Raw genomic sequence first — 22,717 nt, forward strand, 5'->3', positions numbered from 1 at the left:
TCCGATAGCCGCAATGAACTATTCACCAAAATAAATTAATCATCGTCCGGACAATATTTGTCGTCGCCGCTTTGCGCGGACACACGTCTAGTGTGTGTGTGTGTGTGTGTGTGTATATATATATATATATATATATATATATATATATATATTTCTCCCTCCGTCCCCCTCTCTCTCTCCATGGTATGAAATATATACAACCACCACAATCTTATGTGGAGATGAGTTGTAGTGTTTTTGCCATGATAGAACCATGACACCATTCTCTCCAACTTTTGAGTGGGAGTTGACAGCGGTTCCAAACTACGGTTTTGCCAGCTAGACCGCGCACACGACCCCCTGGGTGCGGTTTCTTGCGGTTTTGGCTGCAGTGTGGCGAGTTATGGTCGCGTCTCGTGATTGGCTGCTACTTCTTTCTCCTCTGCACAGGTAATTTTTTTTTTAAATTCACCGTGTATATACTTACCATTACTTATAAAATTTTCACAATAATTTCCTATCTTTTTACTATCTCTTCCTTGATTCGTTTTTCAATTTGTTTTTCAAAAATAAAATATTATCTTTTTAAAATTATGTTTTTTGTTAAAAAAAAATTTATTAAATTAAAATAGTTAAAAAAACAAAAATAAAAGAAAATAAAAGTGTGACACCACTACCTTGGTGTGGCAAGAAACCACACTTGTGTGGTAAAAAGTGACGTGATGTTTATGTGGTGGTGAATAGAGTACGATTTCGACGACACCACTCTCTCCAGCCTAATAATAGAGTGGGAGGGGTCGAGTGGGTCCCAGTTTAATAATGTTCAAATAATGTATAATATTATTTATAAATAAACAAATGAGGGCCACAACTACAACAAAATTCAAGAAGTAACGGGCGAATGAAAAAATAATTTTGTAGATGAATATCTTATTTAATAATCCTTGTTTTAAAAGTCTTAATATTTTAATAATGGTTTGTTTTGTATAAAATGTTTTTTCTATTTTATTTTGATATTTAACAAATACATGAAACATTCAAAATATAAAATACGAAGTTAAAAGCCAAAATGGTTAAAACGAAAATTTTAAAGTTCTAGTTTCATTTTCCAGACTCTATAAATAATCCACTATATTTCTTCAGTCTCACATCCTGGTATCCAACACACTCTCCATCTTTCTATCTCTCACTTGCTTTTACTTGGATACTTCGAGGAAAGATTTCAGATTTCTCTTAATCTTCCCAATCCAACTAAGTAATCCACGTGATCCCATTGATTCAAAAAGCTAGTTTTCCTTGGTAACATTTGCCTGTACGTAGCATCTAAGAAGGTAATATTTTTGCATCTTTAGTTTTTCTCATATTTTCATGTCTGCTCATTTTTAATTTGCGCTCACTTCTTAAGTAAACCACTTTGATGCATATTTTCTCTTGGTTTCGGGATAGTGTTCATTGTAAACTCGAGCCAATATATAATTTTGGATCTAGTATTGAGGCTAATTGTTGTCAAAAGTGGTATATGTATGTATATATCTAATGCATTGTGCTTTATAATTTATATGGATGAAAATATTCATGTGATAAAATGCACAAAGTTTGTGGGGCTCCTAACTAGCATTAATAGTTCGAAAACGATATGATGATAAGTGTGGAGCGCGATGTTTATTTGAATTCGATTCGTTGACATTTCATTGTTTGCTTTATAGAAAAGTAATAAAACGTTTAACTACTTACTAAAATATGTTTGTTAAAAGACAATAAAGTAAATACTATGAATCAATCTTGATATCATCGTTTTTAACAAAAATAATAATAATACGTGAAAATAACCAATAACCATTTATCAGCATGACAGCATCAAACAAACTGAAGTTACTATATGACGTGAAAAAGAACATGTTGTAGGAAAGAAAACAATGAGCAATGAGAAAGATGATAATGGACTAATCAATGGAGGATATACAATGAGAAAGAAACATAACTACTAAAATAATTGTATGTTCGTTTAATACCAAAGCATTTAAAACTTATAAAACTCAAATCTTAATTAGGCACCCAAACAAGATTACAAGATCTAGTTATTTGTTCTATTTGAATTATTTATAAGATTTATATGAAAAATAAGAAAACTAACGAAACAACATTCTTGTTATAGGTTGTACTACAAAGAATACACTACAATTCAAAATCTGTAATCCTTGTTGTGTAATACATCTAATTTATCAACATTAATTATCACCTCTAAATTCAGTTAATCTGGTGTATTTAGAAGTGATCACTTCTAAATACACATGATAAGATAACATTATTAAATACGCGTTAAAAGATGTAACTTGGATATGTAGCCATGTAGGATAAATGATCAAATATGAATAGTTTAGGAATATTTTTATTTCAAATTTTATAATTATCAAATACAACTTTGTCCAAATGAAATAAATTATTATTTGAAGTCAAAACATTTAATGCATCAGTTACTTAAACAATTAATTCCATATTTACTTATGCACACACATATATATATATATATATATATATATATATATATATATATATATATATATATATATATATATATATATATATATATATATATATATATATATATATATATAGGTGTGTGTATGTGTATGTACATTTGCCGTTCTAAAAATTAAAAATGTGTATGTACGTACATGTGTAAAAAGAATATAAGTTTATTTCATAAATATTTATATAACAAATAATGTAAACTTATCTGGAATATATATACCTGGTGCTGTGACCCACTGTATGTTTGTACATACCGCTGCAATTTTCCAACAGCTCCTTGTTCGTCTGCGTGCTTTTCTTAATTAAAAAATTATATGACTAATAATCAAATACCCAAAATTCTACCTTGTGACATAAAATAATCAAACCGTATGTGTTGTGATTGTACTAAAAAAGATACAATGGTATTTTAATACAAACATAACATATACATATGGTTTGAATAATATTGTAATTTAGTTATACAGAGTTTTTTTTTACAAAGAGTTTTTATAGTATAAACTTTAATTTAGTTATAGGCGTGTTTCACAGCGTGTTTTTGAGAATTTTTAAAAACTTTTAGACTTTAGCTTTTAAAAAAAAAACTCAAACTAAAGGAAAATATTTATTTAAAATTCGAACTTAAAACTTTTATTTTAAATAATTCAAAAACTACTTCAAATACATTTAAGAGAAAAAAATCAATCTATGTAATAACCAATTTAGTAAATTACCTTTGTTAAACATTATCCTAATCACGTTTAATAAATTTATGTTTTTTAATGATTTTTATTTGTATACCACAAAAGACAAAAACACAACTACCCAATCAAAGATAAGCTTCTGGTTCAAACTGCAAAGAACAACAGATACACAAAACTTTCTTAATATTTATTTAAAAGTACGAAAATATGCAATTGATTCTCATTTATATTTGTTATCATGCACTGAGTGCATTCTACAGAGTTCTCTAAATCATTAATAAAGCAATGTAATAGATCAAATTTATTTTTTATCATTTAACAAAACCCAGATTTGACGTCGTATTACTTAACACTAAAGAAACATATCAATCATAATAACTTGCCATCGTAAGCACGTCCACAAATTTCCATGCAACGTGAAAGTTAAGTCAGCATCAATAAGTATGATGTGGACTCTAATAGAACTTTCGTCGAAGTTTCTCTCTAATGTCGTATGCATAAAAAATTCCATATAAAACGTTATAGTGTACGTCTTTGTCTATTTATATTATCTTTCTTCTCGTCTTATATACGTAGTTTCAACTGATTAATCGATAGTTGTTAACAATAATTAATGGTCCCATGAGCGGCATATTTTATTTGAATTTTAGTATAATGGATAAAGTATTCCTCATATAAAACGAATATATCGTCGATCTATATTGCTCTGAGTAGAAGGATGTAAAAGTGACGACTGCATATGACCTTAAAGAATAAGGAGTCCAACTATGAATTTGTTATATATAAAAACAGAAAGACTATTGAGACAATTTAAGTAAAAATGATCATTCTCATAAGAGTCTAAGAACAATTTTTTTTTAATATCAATATGTATATTAATTATAGAATTTAATAAGCTTAGGTACCCAAACTCATCAGAATACATCGTTTTGTTTATATATTCATTATAATGTTCTTAAACTTCAATCCCTAACTTGATTACTTTCAAGATTTTTAAAATTTCACTATTTTCTTACTCTTACATCACATCTTTTTGCCGAACACCTACTACGCTATATATATTATAGTTGAAAATGAAAACTATGTAAGAGGAAGATAAATGTGAAATTTATAAAAATCTTGAAAGTAAATCAAGTTAGAAGTTGAATTATAAGAACATTAGACAATTACAATGTATATATATGATACCAAACGACATAGTATGGTGAGTTTGGATACCTAAACTTATATACCTTTAAGTTATTTTCATTTTTCCCATATATATATATATATATATATATATATATATATATATATATATATATATATATATATATATATATATATATATATATATATATATATATATATTCAAATTAAGACAGTAAATAAAATAAAAAAGTAAAAGCATTATTTTAATAAAATTATTGTCCTGAAACCTCTATATATTATATTATGTCATTTTTCTGTATTGAATATATAAATAATCATACGGTAATATTCACATTATAATTTAAGACAAATAAATATATGAAAAATTATACATTTAATATTCATAGTATTAGAATTACAGTTATATATATATATATATATATATATATATATATATATATATATATATATATATATATATATATATATATATATATATATATATATATATATATATATATATATACTATTCATAATAGAATAATAATATAAAATTTGTATAGTTTAGTCTTAAACTTATTTATTGTTTTTATTTGAAATATATATGTGTGTATGTTTGTGTGGAAAAGAGAATATACTCTACAAAATATATAAACTAAGATATCCTAACACATCATACTATGTTGTTTTTGTATCATATATACATTGTAATCGTCAGAAGTTCTTAAAATTCAACTCCAAATTTGATTACTTCCAAGATTTTTGAAAGTTTATTATTATCTTCCATTTACATCACATTTTTTTCTCTTGAATACCTACCACACTATATATATTATAGTTGCAAATAAAAATTATGTAAGATGAAGATAATGATGATATTTTTATAATTCTTGGAAGTTGTGACAACTGGGAAATTTTCGTCATCGACCGTCATTAGAGATTAGTATGGACAAATGATGATAATAGCACTTTTCATATTTCAAGAAAAATATGATTAGTTATACGATAGGGTCAAAATAAGTGACAAAAAAATTACGCCACTTTTTATAATGGTCAGTGTGTCAATATAGATTTTGTAAAAATCTGACTCTGATTGGAAGAGTAATGATTTTATAAAAAGTAGAAATCAACCGTGTTAATAAAGTATCAAAATGGTACAAGAAATTGGTTGAGTTTGGCTAACGTCACAAAAACGAAAATCTTAGGACTCCGAGAGATACGAACTTTAAAAGAGAAAATTTCAAAAATTGAATTCGTGTGAAGAATATACGATTTTTAGAAAAAATATAAAATACGGGTTAAAAATAAAAGTTGAAATTTGACAACGCAACCTTACCGAAAATTATAGTACTATTAGACAGATACAAAAGTATATAAAGAGGGTAAGAAACGAGATTAATATAAGGAATATATGAATTTTATAAAAGATTTTGAGATGTATGCCAGATTCGTGTGACACGAATCTGACACCCATATTTTATAATGCCCGACGCACACGTCTGACACCCAGATTCATCGAGATTAGAGAGACGTGGACCATTAGAAGTGTGATACGTGGCAAATTCTAGATGGAGCCACGAGTAGAGTGCACATTGCGCGTGAAGTGTGTCGCATGCCCAAACACTAGAAATAGAGGTACTCACTTTGTAATTTCTTCACACCCAAAACTCTCACACACACACACACACTCTCTCTCTTTCTCTCTCTCTCTCTCTCTCTATATATATATATATATATATATATATATATATATATATATATATATATATATATATATATATATATAAGCTATTTTGGAAGTCCTCCCAATGATGCAAAGCTTCGGGTATAGTAGCAAGGATGCTTCATATTAGCTATTAAGTAAATACCGTCACCACTCGGTATTTCCGTCATCGGCCGAGGAAGGTGTGACATAAGCAAATCAAATAATGAGTTGAATTTTAAGAACTTTGGACAATGACAATACATATATGATACAAAAATAACGTAGTATTGTGGATTTGATTACCTAAGTTTATATACCTTGTAGGGTATACATTTTTCATATATATATATATATATATATATATATATATATATATATATATATATATATATATATATATATATATATATATAATGGTTCAAACAGGAGAAAAAAAGTTAAGAAAATTTAGGAACCATTTTTTAAAATTTATTATTTAGAACATAATGGACAAATCAAACATTAATATTATATGAATTTAACTTTCTCTTCTCTCATTTAGCATGAGATTCCACCTACCTATGTTACAATGTCGTCGGGCTAACACCAAATTTAGCAGCGTTTTCTGGTCATATTCACAGTTTAATAAATATTGTAGATCCCATTTCTTGTGTAATAATATTGAATACAAACCATTTTTTGTTGCCAAATGTACAAAAAATTAATCATAGTAATAAAAATATGCCTTGACGAACTCAATTTTTCCTAAATTGTAGATCCTTTAAAAAATCATCCTTCTCTGAAAATATGGATGGATCCGATGCAACTATTAAAATGTCGTTCTCTTTTTTTAGTGAAAAATGGTAAAAACATCATTTTCACGCTTCAACTAAGAAATATCCATAGTATAAATACTATATTTATAGTTTAAAATAAAATTATGCATTAATTTACAACCTAATACAATACATTATATACTAATTCACAGTTTAAAAGAAGTCAAACTCAAATCCTACTACCACCACCACCATCACTATTGCCAACTACTACACACTGTCACTAACGACAGTTACTACCAACCTCAAGTGCGGCCACTGCCCTCTTCCTTCCCTCCAAATTATATCTATATAAAAATGAAGCATTCATAACCTAATAATTATAATAAATTATGTATTTACAACTTAAAACTTATGTTTCTCATTGAAGACACCAAATTTGTATAAAAAAATCATACAATCACAACTAAGTTTATGTCCTTCAGTGATGTAATAAGATCTATATAAAAAAAATCATGCATTCATAGCTTAAAAGTTAACAAAAAAATTACGCATCCACAACTTAAAACTTATAAAAATTCATGCACTCACAACTTAGAACTTATATTTTTCTTATTAATAACAGTTAAAACTAACATTAATAGAACTAAACGAAAATTAAAAAATTAAAATATCATAATTCACAGCTTGAAAACCTAAATTAACATTATTTGAGTAAAAACTAACATAAGTATACATAAAACTTATAAAAGTACGTACATTCCCAACTTAACACTTATGTTTTATTGAAGCAATCATATATGTTGATTCTTAACTTCAATCTTATAAAAAGAAAAATCATGCATTCACAACTTAAAACTTATGTCTTTCATTGAAGCAATCATATATGTAAAAATAATCATATATTCACAGCTTAAAAATTATGTTTTTCATTGAAGCAAATTATCAATAGCTTGTGCGCTCTACAAAAAAAAACATATTTAAATCTATTTAAGAAATCATGCATTCACAACTTAAACTTACAAAAAAAAATCATGTATTCACAGCTTAAAACTTATGTATTTCATTGAACCAATCAAGTATGTACAAAATAATCTTGCATTAACAACTTATGTTTTTCGTTGAAGCAAATTATCAAACACCTTATATGTTCTATAAAAAATATTCATATCTATTAAAAACTCATGCATATATAGTTTAAATCTTATAAAAGCGTCATGTATTCACAACTTAAAACTTATAAAAAATCATACATTCACAACTTAAAACTTATGGTTTTTCATTAAAGCAAAACATTAAATACATTGTGTACTAGAAATTAACTGTAAAATCTGTTTAAAAAATTATGCATTCACAATTTAAAACTTATATTTTCTTATTAATAATAATTAAAACGAATATTAACATAACTAAATAATAATTGAAACATTAAAACAACACTATTCATAGCTTAAATACTCGATGCATGACTTAGTAAAAACATCAAAAGAATGTAAAAGATCCTTCCATACTTGAAGGTTAAGTAAAATATCATAAAATTTCTCATGATTTTTACATGGCATACGATTAAATATAAAGGAAGTAACACGCCTGGTGGTTTTTCATTAGACCTACTATTTCGATTATAAACTCTAAAACTATGATCAAATTGACTCCAACAATTCTAATTTAAATTCTAATATTTTTATATGAACCATTAGATTTCAACGTTTTATTAAAAATATCAATTTACATCTTAATTAACATCATTAATCCATTTCTTAAAGGATGATCTTCATTATCACCGATTAGAACTTCAAAATTTAAGATATGATTACCATAACTTTGTTTTCACTTATTCTTTTAAATTACGTTTGATAAACCTATCTCCAAAATTTAATTTACCCATATAACAATTCTTTAGAAAAATACTTACTAATTTAATGGTGATGTAATCAAAGTTCATCTCAAAACTCTATTAAAACTCATAAATCTATCATTGATCTAATTAGAAGTTTCAATACTATATATTGAACTTTGCATCAATAAAATTACATCCAAATAATATCATTGAGCTATATAATCGCTCAAAATTGAACTTCATATGGTTAAAGGATGAATTCATGAAGCTAGGGTTTCAAAACCATCATTAAAGCTTCTTAAACTCAATTTTGACCAAGGATCTAAACTTACCTCAATGGATTAATGTGAGAAAATTATAATTCAACAATAAAATTGAACTAATCATAAATTTCACCATCAAATTTGGATATGAACAAGTTTAACAAAATTTGAAAGCTTTATTCACAAACGAAATGGCAAAACAACTATCTTACAAGCTTTTTTCTTCATGTCTAAATGATAGAACATCAAAGAAATTCTTCAACTTCATTTCTAATATACCAATTCTCTTTCAAATTATGATTTTGCCTCTCTCAACCCCTCGATATATCTAACTTAGGAGAAGAGAAGATTTGGAGGTTTTAGATCCATATTTCACAAATTAGCAAAACTAACATTTTAACTTTCTTGTATCTTATCTTAAAACAATATTTGTAGTTAACATTCATAGTCTTATAACTTCCACTTTAACCATAGTGTGTCAATAATGATTATAATAGAGTATCAGTAATGCACAATATACTTATGAAACTGAAGGATAGTTTTATTTGTTTCAAAAATATAATGAAATTGGTTATGGAAGATGATTGCAATATGTTTAGGATTTTATTCTGATTAATGTTGATGTTAGTTGGAGACTTCATTGTAATCAGTATAATATCCATTATACCTTGAAAACATGAAATTTCTAATGATTATAAAAGTGACAAGTTAGATATTGACCCCTTATTTTTCTCCAACAAATAGACATGATTTTTTTGTTTCCTCATGAATTTAGGTTATCTTTTTAACTTGGCTATATGTATGTTCGTATGTGTGTGTGTGTGTCTATAGTTATAATATTTATGATTAATTTAGAACATCCCAAAGGATATTACAAGTTCATGCCCCGTAATGTAGGAGATGTCAATTAAAATTGATTATCATAATTGGTATTCACACAAGTTGATATAGATTTCTGCTAGACACCAACAATTAAGAAAAATTAAAGCATCCCTCGCACAGATTAGTTGAAAATAGTTTTCAAGAATTTTATTTCAAATTAAAAGTTAGGTTGAACACAATATGATCCCAAAATTATAGTGTTAAAAGAGTAAAATATTGCAAGGTATTGTAACAATTATAACAACAAAGTTAATACTACAATCTAGTACAAGTCAAATTCTTATTAAATACCATGTTTAACTCTTGTATCCTCGGTTTCCCTACTCTTAATACATGTCGAAAGTATAACGTTAGACTTTAAAAATATAATGTACTTGTAACGTCCCAAAAATAGCTGAAAAAATTTCAGTTTTAAATCATTGAATCCATACAAGCGTTTGTTCCAAAACCAATTAGAGTGAATTGTATTTATCAACTTCAGAATAAAATATTAATAATTAGTGCAGAAAAAGTCATAAAGGATGTTGTGTAGTCAAGTTGGGCCCTTCCCTTTGAAACTGGATGTACCTAGAAAAATGTTTAACCATAAGCCGTAAGCACAAAGCTTAGTGAGTTCCCACAAAATGCCACATACCATACATGCATTTCCATAGGCTACCCCCATGGTCTTCTCCTGAAATGACATGGGTTGCAACCATGGTCTATCCTTGAAATGCCATGGGCTACCCCCATGGTCTAACATCCAAGTGTCATGGGCTGCCCTCATGGTCTTTCATGCAAATGTCATGGGCTACCCCTTTGGTCTTTCAAGCAAATGTCACGAGCTAGCCCCAAGGTCTTCCATGTAAGTATCACAAAGACAACTAGAATCATACACAGTATAGTGAGAAGACTCACCTAACTCATGAAATTAGATAAACCACAGCTCAATGCCCCATAACAGATGCTACAACACTCCTATCAAAAAAATACAAGGTCCAATCTTTATCTACACCATGAATCCAATAATCTTGACCAAAAGTCAACCCAAGTCAACAAGTCAACGATCCAAGGTCAACCCTCAAATTTAACAACCCGAAAACTACCTTAGCAAATAGCCACGTCGTGGCCTTCCATTGGACATGTTGTGGCAACATAAATACAAAACAATCGAGTACCCTATCATTCGCCACGGCGTGGCAGCCAAAGTGACACAGCGTGGTAACTGGGTCTTAACTGGTTAATTGATCAAGTTGTTTTCATTTTCCTTAAGAACTCCAAAACTCCAATCTGATACACCCCAAGTTCTTAATGGATAAAGTTTCCAACATTATCCCTTAAGTCATCCTAATAAGCCAAAACTTCTAACCCTAATTCCTTAATGACATCTTAAGACATGAGTTAACCCATTAAGCTCTTAACCAAACAAGTCACCCAAATAAACTTTCCATAAGATCTTTATACCTAAAATACACCATAAAACATGTGCTTTATGGACATGCATGTCTGTTGCATGTCTCACCCAAAATAGGTCAAAACCAAGGAAGAAAAAGGGCTCAAACTTGTGCATAAGGCCAAATACACCAAGGAACACTAGATGTGGAACACATAACTTCAGTTGGACCTCAAGGATCCATAAAGTTGCCAACCTTATGGAATCCATTCCTTCAAACTCTCACAACATGAAGAAAAGAGATAAGAACGCTAGATATAGAAAAACAAACTATAAAGCTTGGAACTTGAATACTTACAAGGGTCCAGAATATGATCAAGATGGTGATGATGTAGTTTAACTGTTGGATCAAGGCACCAAAACATCTTCTTCTTATTCTTCAATGCACCAAGAATACCAAAATGAACCAAAACTCTCTAAGGGAGGCTAAGGTTTGAGGTAGAGGGTTGGAGGCGAAAGAGGATGCCCTAATCCTCTGCAAATGTTGCTTAAATATGGGAGGAAACCGTAAAAATACAGGCTTGGTACAGAACAGCTCCCACATCGTGGCCAACCCACTGCCACGTCGTGACACTCATTAAAAGTGTTGGGTTTTCTATGCATCAAATACACTCTAAACTAGGTAGCAGAAAAATAAAAACTATGATATACCTAAGTGTACATGCAACCTATGGATCTATAGTTTCTTGCTAATTACATCCACCCTAGAAAAATAAAATAGAAAGAAGAAAAACATACATCTTTTGTAACCCTTGATCTCCATGCTTGAGATCATGTCCTCCACGAAGTTGCTTGGATGAGAGGACTCAACCCGGCATCCCTCTAATGGTATCACACCCATTAACACCAATGAATAGAAAAAAAATAACTAGAAGAAGGGTCAATTTCACAAATCCTAAGAGGGTTAGAAATCGTACCTAAGAGGGGGATGAAGAGGAGTTGGTGAAACTTCAAGCCAAGGTGCAAGGATGAATGAAATCCCTAAGGCCCTATTTATTGTCTTGGATTCCTTACTATGTCTAGTTACTATGGACAATCCACTAATACTCATGACAGTCTTGAATCACTACTTACTTCAAAGAGTATGATCAATTGTAGACATTTCGAGTAAATTCATACTCGGGAAGTGAGTTCCAAACATGCAAAAGGCGAACACAGTGATAAGTTAATTGAAATGACTGATCTCCATCATATATTAATATCTCTACTTAATAATCATTAAATTGAATTAACACTTATACAGCTTAATTTCTCAAGTTTAAAACAAACTAAACTAAGAGTGTTTAAGCCAATTCATTTGCAAATCTAATGCATATCAACTTTTTCTGACTGTCAGACTTGGTAAATGACATTGTCTTATGGGATGGATCAACTATGATTCTTTGACTATGATGTATTTACATTTGACTCACTATCAAATGTGCTGAAACTTACTGCTTATGTATCATGAGAGCTTGTGTGACTTGGGATCCATACTTGAGGTAATTTCACCCTTAAAGTCACAAGAAATTTCAAAAGGACCATTAATGATTGAATTTGAACAAAGATGTCCCTAATGAATCTCTTTTAGTCACATTGTATTCTTTGCACTTTAACCAACTACAATGTAATACTCTAAGTTTGTTAAATCCACTATGGTGTATTACTTGGTACTCTTCCAAGCTAATACTTCACCATTCAGTAAAAGCACAAATTCCGACTACGAACACAATCGTCTATATCAATATGGAACTTAGCATCAATGTGATCTTTACAATGATATCTTCCATACTATGAAGATCCTTTCCAATGTCCTCCTAGGGCACTTAATAAATTTCTTGATCTTGAGTCATTGATTCTTTCCAAATTGATCTGATCCAACTTATCATGCTCAAGGCATATGAGTCATCTGATCTGGTACATGTCATAACATATATGATCAATCCCTTAGCAGAAGCATGTCGGACATGACACATAACCTCTAGTTCAATAGTAGAACTCGGACATTAGCATCGCTCAATGTTATGCCATATTTATTAAGCACGAACCTTTCCAAGTTCTCAAGATACCATGTACTTTAGCTTAATCCAAAGAATCACTTGGATCTATCTCCATAGATCTGATATTATGTACGTGTTTTGTATCTCCCATGTATATCATAGCAAAACTATTCCCATACCAAGCCAATATTTTACACTTGCTAAGTCATAACATAGTTTCCTATGAATCGTACACTATCTATATACAACACAAGGGTGACAACAATGCTCCCACTAGCACTGACATATATTTGGCTCATCTATGTTTCTTGAAATTCAAACTCCTTGAACTTTCTCAAGGAAACAAAGATTCCAATTACTCCCACCAGATTTGACATATGTATGGCTCATCTTTATTTCTCGAAATCCAAACTCTTTGAACTTTCTCATTGAAATAATGATCCCACCCGTGAGATGATTATTTTAGTCCATAAATAAGCCTATTAAGCTTATACATCCTTCACAACCTATCTTGGCTTGATTATGTGTTTGTTCCTATTTATGCTTGTCTCTTCTTGAAGATCCACTTATGCCTAATGGTTAAGTCCAAGTGCTTAATCTACCAAGTTTCAACATGCATGGTCTGGATTTCGTTTTCCATGTCTTCCTTCCATTTTGTAGCCACTAGGGCCTACCACAGCTTCCAATAGCCAGTAACTCTGATTACTATCTACCTGTGACTCATATACCTCAATAATATAAACTTATATAACTAAATGTATGACGTCCTCTATCAGATCTATAAGAAAAAATGGAAATATGTCAGTTTCCTTTATAGCTCTTTCAATCCTGAATTGAATGTTATGTACAAGTTTAGGTTCTTTGTTGGTTGAATCTTGAATTTTATCACAATCAATATGGCTCCCACTAGACCTTTTGCATATCAGCTCCCTCTATTGGAAGATTGCCCTCTGAGTGACATACACTTTGTTCTCAAAAGGACGTTAAACAACTATCCAAAATGCTTGATGGGTTCTCTAACGAGATAACACATCTCTATTCTAAGTTCTTGATTGTCGATCGCTTCATAACGATCGTAAGCCAATTAATCATAAACTTACATATGTGGAAGTGAGGACTGAATACCACTTCACATATCATAGAGTGTTTTATGAACCTTACTAGTTGATACAAGACCAAAGGACTTCTCGTAACACTATTCATGGTACAATCCATGAATTGTTAACAAACATAGTTTGACTCATCTAGTACAAAATCAATGAATGATTTGTTTCTCTATCCAACTAAAACTCCTAGTGGCAGTGTTCTGGGTGGATATAGCTCATGAGAATCTTTCACAAGCCCCTAGATGATCGATAAAGTTTGGACTGAGATTCTCACTATGAGTGTCTCATCCTATTACCCAGTTGATTCTTAACTTCTCTTTATGAGAGCTCTGAACACCTGAAAGGTTCCAAACTCACGTTCATACGAACTTAGTCTTACCTTGTATCGTGGTAAATTTGAACGGTCCATTTGTGCAAACTAATTCCAATAGATATTCACATCACCTAGTGATGTATTATTCATCATCTATCTTGATAAACAAGATTTGCATTTATCATAAGACTCGACGTCAGATGATATCCAAATTCTGATCCAACTGGATACTTGGTAATGCATTTCTCATTTATGTATCCAAGACTACGATTCCACATATACACTTCACCTAAACCATTTGGACGTATTTGAATTAGTACTTATTATGATCAGTCTGAACGATCCATTAGTTAAACTAATTTCAACATATAATTGCACAATAATACACCTTATTCAAACATTCAAATCAAGTATGAACTATTGTTACTATACCAGCTTCATAGATTTCATGAGTCTCTTTTAATATGTTAGAATGTTGTACATTTAAATAAGTCAGAATGGTCTCATGAAACATTATACAAACAATTTGAATTATAAGACCATAGACTAAACATTTGATAAGTTGTCTTTTAATCCTATGAATAGTAGCAAGGGCTTGGCATTCATGATCAAACTATCTTCTTCATGCTTTAGTCTTCGTACTTCATTTCAGTCACTGCACATTCTTGCAAATGTCAATACTTAATCCTTAGAAGTAATTTTCAATGGTGTAATAAATTCATATATCTTATTGAGCACCAAACATGGGAGAACTAGTTATCTTTTGATCCAATGGATAGTAGCATGGGCTCGTAATCCATGATCAAATTACTTTCTCCATGTTTTAGTCATTTAACCTCAATATATATATATATATATATATATATATATATATATATATATATATATATATATATATATATATAGGTCTTGTATACTTTCTTAGTCCTTTCTTGTTATGGAAACGAATTTCTATCAGACCATGTCTCAGAATAAGCATCCATTTGTCCTTGGCATTTGGGCCTAGATTAGGTATACCGGCACTAATCGCCTTTTAATCCATGGACAATTGGATTTCTTCTTCTTGACACTTCTATTCATGATAGTAAAAATATGGGAGTGTTTTGAAGTTTGAGTTTCTATTATTGGCCACGTTAGTTTCAAAAGGAAACCTCACCATGCTACACAACTCTTTCATGGACATTCCAAGTTGTTCATATCAGAATCAGAGTGAACTGATTATATGTACACGTCAACTAGTTGACTAACCCCAGTCAACTCCTAACTCAAGGAAATTCCATTTTTCTTTAATATGTCAGTTTACAACGTACACTCAACAATTGCTCTTTCTAATAGATTAGAATGCAATGTTTGGGGTAACCTAGGAAAAGCTTTATCAAAGGTATAATTTGTCTTTTTTGTTTGTGAGAACTATTCCCAAACTACGAATTCGACAAGATTGATCATCCTCCTAGTTTATCCTTTCAAAGGTTTTATAGCATTAGATTTTAGTGGATACGATTATAGACATCATTCAATATCAATTTCCATTATAGTTTGTTTTACCTATCCTTAGAAAATAATCACCCTAAATAAAATTATTTAAGAAGGCTAAGATCCATCGGCTTCATGATGTGTAAAGGGATTCCATAAACACATCATAAAGTTATTTAGATAGGAAAACCCTTTACCAATTTTCATCACCATGGAATTTCTAGAACTTTTAGATTCACTGATTATTAATGGCATGTTAATCTCGGACTATGTTCATCTCAAATTCAATGTTGGGGTCGTCGTGGATCAATGAACAGGTGGTGAGTCGACCATACAAAATTGTGTCATCCCCGGCTCAATGTTACGCTTGAGATTCACGTACTCACAAATTGACATGTCGGTTAACCACACGAGCTCCATCAACAAGTTATAAAGAGAATTTACAACTTTTATGGATAACAAAAGATTCACATTAAATATATTGTGAATTAACCATGCAAAATGGCATTGTCCTCGGCTCAAGTTACGCTTAATATTCGCAAGTTCCATTTCATTCTTAACTATACTCTAGATTGATATGTCGGTTAACCACACAAGCTCCACCAACATAATATAAAGAGAACGTGCAGTTTTCATGGATAATATGAATTTCACATTCTATTAATAAAATGAGATTTTGTTTTATACTTGTATTTAGAATACTTTTATATTGATCATTATCACTATCAAACCATTTCAGTAACTTCATTCTCAAAATACAATAGGGCGGTGAGGGTGGTAAGCACGAAACATATTAAAAACCGACCTCATTAGGAATCATAGAGACCTCCTTAGACCCCTACATCAGAATGGGTGAGCCTAGTCATTGTAAGACTGATAATGTCAATACTTAAAACATACGAGGGCGCATGTTATAACTTTCTTATACATATAATAGACAAAATTCTAATATATATATAAGGGATAATTTCAAACTCTTTAGATTTAGTTGTCTATTATTAATTCCAGTGGATCTGATACCACTGTTGGGTTTTCTACACATCAAATACACTCTCAACTAGGTAGCAAAAAACTAGAAACTACGATACACCTAAGTGTACATGAAACCTATGGATCTATGGTGTCATGCTAATTACATCTACCCTAGAAAACAAAAATAAAAAGAAAAAAAACATACCTCTTATGTAGCCCTTGATCTCCATGCTTGAGATCTTGTCCTCCACGAAATTGTTTGGATGAGAGGACCCAAACCAGAATCCCTCTAATGGTATCACACCTAATGACACCAAAGAGTGGAATAAAAATAAGTAGGATAAGGGTCAGTTTCACAAACCCTAAGAGGTTTAGAAATCGTCCTAATAGGGGTAGGAAGAAGAGTTGGCGAAACTTCAAGCAAATGTGCAAGGAGGAATGAAATCCATAAGGCCCTATTTATAGCCTTGCATCCCTTCCTAGGTTTAGTACTCCTTCCCATGTAGGACAAGTATCCTAGAACGAAATTCACTCCTTTCCCATGTTGGGTGGAGTGTTTTTCGTCCAACCCAAATTCAATAAGGGTTCTAGAATATTTATGATCAACCAACTATTGATAAATTGAATATTCAACCATTTGATTAATTAAACTATTAATTGGTTCCCAAAATATATTTCCAATTAGTTTTTAACTAATTATTAACCATGATAATTAATAAACCAATTTCTCTTTTATTTATTCTACTTAATTTGGGTTTTAAGGGCAAACCAAAAGGACTCTGCTATTATTAGAAATATAACCAATAGTTAATGACCTTGGACACTCTTTCCAACAAAAAACACACGTTCCATTTACTCCATGCTACGTCGTAGGTATCCTTGCACCACGTTGTGGCACCGGGTTTTTTTTCCCAAAAATCCATCTTTGATCCCTTATAAATAGTAAGCTAAATCAATATGGAATACGGGTGTTACAACTCCCCCCACTAAAATTAGATATTGTCCTCAAAATCATTCCTTAAGACTTACTCTGCCACACCTAGCGACCCTACCAGAATTTCCTGAATGCCAATTAGGACTGAGAAGTAGCCTCACACCAACGACCGCATATCAACATTGCTATTGAAGCCCTAACTTAGCATACATCACATATCCTGACGAAGAACGAACCTTAACTCTTCGCCTTTGATAAACCAATGAAGATCCAACTGGCCTGCCCGAAATCATGAGAACTCTACACTATTACTGAATTCCATGCACACCAAACCATCTTATACCACCTCCATAATAACTCCACTCTGCAACCCGAACTGAAAGAATCCCTCCAAATCTGAATTATTACGTTGATAACTGGACAATAGATATCTTGACCATTGACTAATGTCGATAACCTTGAACCTTAACACAAAGGCGACTCCCACCACAAGCCCCAAAAATTGGTGCCAAACCAATACATAACTCACATCCTGATAACCAAAAATTTACATGTTCAATCTATCTGAGATCTCCTGATTTCACGTTGACCTTCCAATAAACTGGGATGTAGAATCTTTACCCGTTTGTTAAGACCGATAATCTCATGCATGGTCACACAACAAGACTCTACTCTAGAGTCTAACTCATAAAGGATACCCTAACCTGTTTGCCACATGAATCCAACCCACTGATCATTAAGCTTCCCTATTCCAAACTTTCTCTAATGCCCCAACCATGCCAAACACTACCGTGTCCCACCCTTATGAGTCATCAACTTACTGCTTTACTATATATCGTGACATCATTTAATCCACTTGAATGTTAATATCGCATAACACAATGATCTTGCCATCATTCCGTCACTGGCTTGTGGACTCCCAACCAATACTTCATGCCTTGATTATAACCTCAAGCTTCTGAATGAACCAATCACCAAAGATAACATAACCAAATCGGCCTCGCCCTCAACTAGGAGCTATCCTAGTCTAACCACTGATATAGCTCTAACAGTTCTCCTACCTGAACACGGACCGATTAAATAACAATAACAAGCCTAACTCAACCTGAATGAAGGTTGTGATCGCCTCACAGTCTTATAATCATTCGGGCATCGGTCCAACTCCCCCTAGTGAATGGTACAACCTATGTCGTAGACTTACATTATTGCCATAACCACCTACTAGCCTAGTGAATTCTACGACCACCTCGTAGTCTTACCACACTTCCATAACTGCCTACCATCCTATTGAATGATACGACTACCCCGCAATCTTACAACACTTCCACACCTGTCTACCAACCTAGTGAATGATACGGTTACCCTGCAGTCTTACAAAACTTCCACAGCTACCATGGGCCCAGACCATGGTCTTGCCAACTCTCCACAAGAATACCTAACCAATATCAATACGAGCGAAACCCTAGACTGTTATACCCAAATAGGAGTTCGAGTCGTGCTTTGAACCCCCAAGACTTCCTCAGACAAGAACACGCAGATAGATCCTCACCCGCACCCTGAATCTAGGTACAAAACCAAAATATGTCACTGTCGATGCTCCATGTCTTCAGACAAGACAACCTGATTCCTCAACATTGCTTTTCTAATTACAACTAACCAATGAACATTATTCCTTGCATAAGCTGATGGGTTTTGAGCATTCTAACACTCCTATGGTGTACATGCAACCCTAGAAACCTTTGATCTATGTTTTCTCTAATATTCATGCAAATAAGAATTTTCCAAGGTTTACATCCTAACTAGCATGGCATGGGGTACTTGTAATATAAAAAAAAAACTAGTAAAATGACATACCTTTGTAGTTGCTTAGATTACTTAAGACTTTGTGAGCCTAGCACCTCAAGTGTGTTGCCTCAAATGTTTCACACAACACCACAACTCTTGGAATAACTTGAGAGAAGAACACTTTGATCACAAAATCGGCTAGCCCTCCTTGTCTTGCATTAGTGCCAATTTTGCTAGCTATGGAGCTTCTTATATAGTGTTCCACATGTAGGCTTACTCCATGTAAACCCTAATGTGCATGGCTTTTCATTTCCCCTATGATCAATGGGTTATAACCTCCATGGAGCATCCATGGAGCACCCAATCGGTCCTAGCCTAATCTAGTGAATCATGAACCATAAGCCCACTATATAAGAATGAATGATTTACAAATCAATCCCCATATATTTAATTAGTCTCTTTTTTATCACAAAATTAATTCCAAATTACTTCTTGACCAATACTAATTAAATAATATGATTTCATATTAATATATTAGAACTTATAATATATTAACAAATTGTAAGTGTCCTTTTCTCATTTTGTCTATCCAACAGTTGAGATGAAGATGCAACCCAAATGGACCATACCAACCGGGTCAAGTACATACCAGAAATAGGTATGGGCTTAGATACCTAATCCAGCATATGCCTCAACTCATACATTGACCAGAACTGGCCATTCCCTTGCCCTTGGTTATGATATTCCAAGTTGATCCGCACTTGGAAGTATTCCCATTAATCACAAATGAATCTCCCTTACTTAGATTAGCTACACTCTAACAACTTCATAACTATTCAAACTTTCTAGCCAATCCCAAAACTTCACCCAGTTGGTTCTTAACATCCAAGCCTATCATAATTGGTCATACAAGTATCTAAATTCCTCAGACAACTTCAATAGTTTCACTATATAACTACAATCCATTGAGACAAAACCCTAAAATTTCCAACTACTAGCTTCAATCCATATCAATAACATCCCAACCATAAAACCTTCTAAAATCCAAACAATATCTCAAACTTAAATAACCGAACAAATTCTACATTTTCTCAACTTATCGAATAAAACTTCATGTTCACAGGAAAACTCCAAAATTAACCTGAATGATAATAAAGCCACAATCGGATTGAATCCCTTACCAACCTGGCTGAAATGACATGCCACAGTTGGTTTCCGCCCAAATCTGGGGCCTTTCCTGAAAACTGAACAACGCTGCTCCGAACCATAACCAAGATTAAATTATCTATCGCTCCCCACTTGATGAAAGATCGATGCACCCGCAACATCATCAACCGATACAACTCGAACACCCTCAAACAATCTCAACAGCTGAACAAATCCACGCAAAAATGCACCACCCACACCAAGAGGTTGATAGGTTACCACTGCTCTTACCCTACTAATGAGAGTGATCGATTCAACGAGCTAACCGACCCTTCAAATGACATCCTACCTAAGCGACACAAGAACCTATGGACTCTTTATCCATTTTCCCAAAAGGGGAAAATGGATACAACAAGATCCTTGCCTAGAAGCCTCCAATGCAAGGACCACACTCACGTCTCTAAAGGCATGAACCTGACAGCAACTATCCTTACACGCGCAGTATGACCAATCCTAGATTATTTTTCTATCATGAAAAATTCTAACACATCCATGGGGATGCGGCAAGAATCTTCCCAACTCAGAGCACCTGGATAGTATCCCACCATCCTCCTTCATGCCGCAACAAATCACAAGCCCCAAACTCAACATACTTGCGCTGAAACTCCCTCGGACTCATTGCACCAAAACCAAAAATAATTAGATCAGCTACTAATCCTTCAGTAGAGTTTCCAGTTCTCCCCCACTTAGGGTTCAAACTATCAATATATGACGTTCTAAGACCAGCTCAACCAGATGTACTCCAAAACATGACTCTCGGTGTGCAAAATGGCATATGACGATCCTTTGGGCGATGACTAAGCAATCATAAAAGAACCATGTACCTTAGTTGACGATATCAGAAACTTTCCAACATCACAACTTCAAACCTATCAAGAGAAATCTATACACCATTGATTTATGAGGCACCCTGAGGACCACACCCTAATCCATTAAAAATTTTAGAGATCTAAATATAGTTATAACAACCTCACCACACAAAAGGACTTCATATCCGGTGGCACAACACTAGCTAAGAACATACTTATTCTAGATAGAAATATCATGACAGAAATGGAGATCAAAATACATACCAGTGATTTCTTGAGGCTCGACCTTGACCTCCTACATAACGATGGGTTTTGAGGTCTGCACTCCCTTTGCCACCCATGCAGGACAGTCAGATTTAAAATGAGCCAGCTGGTGACAATGAAAACATATCTGATGCTTTTTACAATCTGCACATGCCTTCTTTCTCCACACTTGAAACATTTGAACTTGTGACAAACAAACCCGTGAGTTCCACCACACTTGCCAAATATATTAAAGTCCCCATGACTTCCAGTAACTAGGTTAGATGTATCGAACTCTCCACCCATCTCCAACCACATTGAATCATGTGTTTGCCTTCTTTTTCCTTGTTGTGCCTCGACATCAAGATCTCATATCCTAGTCGCCTCAATAATGTCTCCTATAGTTTGTACGATTGTAGTCTGCTCTTCGAACTTGACAATCAGCCTATCAGTGATCCGACCAATGATACCAGACAACTCTTCCAGAAAAATCTTTAAAACCTTAGTGACAATCCAATCACGTAGTCCTGTGTTGTCCACATCAATCTCAGAGGGATCTACATCTTGTCGGGTAATCGACATTATGTTGAACAAATATAGAACTGACATCGCATAATCAAAGAATTATATTTTTGCTATAACAGTTACCCGCTAATCAGAATCCTTCGCATCAATCCTCTACCAACCTCTTAGAA

Source organism: Lactuca sativa, chromosome 5 (genome assembly GCF_002870075.4).
Source record: "Lactuca sativa cultivar Salinas chromosome 5, Lsat_Salinas_v11, whole genome shotgun sequence".
NCBI classification, from domain to species: Eukaryota; Viridiplantae; Streptophyta; class Magnoliopsida; order Asterales; family Asteraceae; genus Lactuca; species Lactuca sativa.